At 35.1% G+C, this 3,600-nt stretch overlaps 1 pseudogene; it reads left to right on the forward strand.

Moving 5' to 3' along the window:
- Positions 1–801: 801 nt before the first annotated feature.
- Positions 802–3,002, forward strand: LOC102609493 (pentatricopeptide repeat-containing protein At1g05750, chloroplastic-like; annotated as a pseudogene).
- The last annotated feature ends 598 nt before the right edge of the window (positions 3,003–3,600 follow it).

Here is a 3,600-nt window from a genome sequence, read left to right on the forward strand (position 1 = left end):
ATTTCCCACAAATTTACCACCAACAGGCAGTCACTCTAGCTAAGCTGTAATACCCACGTCTTTTGTTTTTATATACTTGCATGTAGTTTTAGGAAATAATTTTTATCTCGTTTATTTTTATGTTATTACTTATTTATTTTATTTTTGAAATTACAATTGATTTAAGGAAGTTTAAAAACCTCCTATTATCTAATTTGTACTCAACTTTCCCCACTTCTGTAACCACCATTAACTTTTGTTTATATGTAACTAAAATCACTTTTTTTTTGGCTGTTTTACTGTCATACTTCAAATTCCCTTAAGTATTTTCTGTTTTCTTTGATTTTAGTAAGTAAATTCTTTTAATAGTTTGAATATGAAATATAAAACTTTGATCTTTATTGATGTTCGGGTATCTAAGAAACTTCTGATATGGTCTGCTTAGTGACTTTATTTCTTGCATAATTGATGTATTTAAGGTTTGAACTTTTTAACATTTGTTAATCACAAGTTAAACTATGGATAGTTTAATTCTCACGGATTTTAGTATTGAATAAGAGACTTAATTAGAACTTGAATGAAGTTTGGAAGAAAATCTATTTTTAGATGCTGTCGTTCTTGACCTTTAAGCAATTGTACTTTTATAACTTTGGATATATAGAGGATAAATTCTGAATTTTGGATATAGTTAAACACACAGATGAAAAATTATCTTGCTTTATTTATATTTATATGTATGATTTTATTAGATTTTGTCTCCAAGTGTACTTATTTCACGTATTAACTCTCTTGAACCTTCCCAAACTCAACCGAGCTACCCTTGATTTTTCTGATGATCTCTTTTGAGCTTCAACTAGCTTACCTAGGCTACTCTTAGCTATCTCGATGTCACAGACCACTCGAAATTTCCAACAAGAAAGGTTAAATTGAACTAAGGTGTACTAGCTTGGTATGATTCTAGAAGCTTCCATCAGTAGCATTCAGTGTACTCGTAAACACCAAGTCTTTTTGCTCAACTAGTTCGGTAAGTTTAATAAGCTACTTAGCAACAATTTTACAAAACTTGTCCAAATGCCGTAGAATTTTCTGCACAAAACACTCATAGCGTGACATTGAACTCCCCCACATGCTCTCTAAACTCTCATGACACTCATCTCCAACTACCTAAATCCTCAAACCACCAAGGACCTCAATTGTGCTTAGCTCCCCAAAGCGTTCATAAAAAATAGTGCTAAACCAATCGATGGCTTACCTCACCGTCTCTCCAGTAAAGAAACAAACTGAGGGGCCAAATAAGAATTTTCTGAAGTTTTCATTTGTTAACTTCCTCTTATCATTTTAACGGTATTTCGAAAAAAAATGAACTCTCCCGCTATAGCAACGATTCTCCGCCAACCTTTTCTTCCACATCAACAAAACCGTAATCAAAACCTCAAAAAGAGACCCCAAATCTCTATACAAACCAACAACAGCAAATCTACCATAGACACTACAGTCCAATGGACCTCTTCTATATCTCGCCACTGCCGCAGCGGCTGCATACTCGAAGCCGCTTTAGAGTTTACTCGCATGAGACTCTACGGTACCAATCCGAGTCACATCACTTTCGTCACCCTTCTTTCGGGTTGCGCTGATTTTCCATCGTAATGCTCGTTTTTCGGTGCTCTGATTTATGGGCTTGTTTGTAAACTTGGGTTGGATAGAAATAATGTGATGGTGAGCACAGCACTTCTGGACATGTACGCCAAATTTGGTCGAATGGATTTGGCTACGGTGGTTTTCGATGTGATGAGAGTTAAAAGTTCGTTTACTTGGAATGAATGATTGATGGGTACATGAGGCATGGGAATATTGAATCTGCAGTTAAAATGCTTGATGAAATGCCTGTGAGGGATGCGATTTCTGGACTGCTTTGCTTAATGGGTTTGTTAAGAGAGATTATTTTGAGGAAGCATTGGAGTATTTTCGAGTAATGCAGATTTCTGGGGTGGAGCCGGATTATTTAACCATTATTTCAGTTCTTAATGTGTGTGCCAATGTCAGGACTCTTGGTATAGGCTTGTGGATGCATCGATATGTTCCAAAGCAAGACTTTAAAGACAATGTCAGGGTATGTAATAATTTAATGGATGTGTATTCTAGATTCGGCTGCATTGAATTTGCTCGTCAAGTGTTTCAAAGGATGCATAAACGAACATTAGTGTCTTGGAACTCGATTATTGTGGGTTTTGCAGTTAACGGGTTTGTGGGGGAACCTTTGGAATATTTCAATTTGATGCAGAAAGGAGTGTTCAAAACAGATGAAGTCAGTTTCACAGGAGCGCTAACCGCCTGTAGCCATGCTGGTTTAATTGAAGACGGGCTTCAATATTTTGACATTATGAAGAAAATTTATAGAGTCTCTCCTCAGATTGAGCATCATGGTTGCATTGTGGATCTTTAAAGCTGTGCAGAGAGATTGGAGGATGCATTAAATGTCGTAGAAAATATGCCTATGGAACCAGATGAAGTTGTGTTGGGTTGATTGCTGGCAGCATGTAGGACTGAGGGTGATGTTGTCTTAGCAGAAAGATTAATGAAGTATCTAGTAGACTTGGAGTCAGATCACATCTATTCAATGTTAGAGCTTCTTTCTTTTGATTTGAAATTATGTGGTTATGTTCCTGAAAACAGTTGCTGGAGAATTATATGAAAATGATTGAGTTTTGGTTGTCAAGTATAAAAACTGAGTTTCTGATTTTCTTCAAAGATGTTAATCATTGCAATTAGGATATGGAAAATAGGGTGATTGATTCTTTACCATAAAAACCCTTGCATTTAGTTTTAAACCTTGTGGTAGGTGAGTTTCTGATTTTCTTCAAAGATGTTAATCATTGCAATTAGGATATGGAAAATAGGGTGATTGATTCTTTACCATAAAAACCCTTGCATTTAGTTTTAAACCTTGTGGTAGGTGAGTTCTTGGCTGATCTATTGTCGGCGATTGTTTCATTAGTAATTTAAGATCAATGGATTCCTAAATGTTATGTATCTTGGATTTCAAGGAAAACTTCATCCCTTGTGATGCAACTTTCTCTATGCCACAACATGGAATCACTATAAATTTCTATTCTAACAAAGCTCAAGTGAAATTCTCCCAGTTGCAGAGTTGATAACTACTTATAACTGAATCTGCTAACTTCAGCTGCTGGACAGCAGCGTTAGCATACCTTTATTCTTGCTAGTTGATATAACGTTTAAAAAAAATTAAAAAAAATAAATCTATAGATTATTCCACATTTTTGAATACATGAAGATGTGTATTTTACAAATATAAGGTAGAGTAGAAAAATAACCTATTTATGATGAAATCCACAATTAGAACAATAAAGATAAGTGTGAAATTGAACACGAGGTGGACTGATAAGGGAGAGGTATATATAAATCTGTACTCAATTACATTACCAAGTTTAAAAGTTTTAATTGAATGATTTAATTTACAAGTTGAATTTGACTGCCCTTTAATTCGAATATATTGCTGATGCCGAAAAACGATCTCAACAGCTGAATTTGTTTCTTTTGGGGAATTACAGCGCGAATCCAAGCTCAAACACCAATATGACCGCAATTTTATGTACCTGA

The sequence above is a fragment of the Citrus sinensis genome, chromosome 8, assembly GCF_022201045.2.
Source record: "Citrus sinensis cultivar Valencia sweet orange chromosome 8, DVS_A1.0, whole genome shotgun sequence".
NCBI classification, from domain to species: Eukaryota; Viridiplantae; Streptophyta; class Magnoliopsida; order Sapindales; family Rutaceae; genus Citrus; species Citrus sinensis.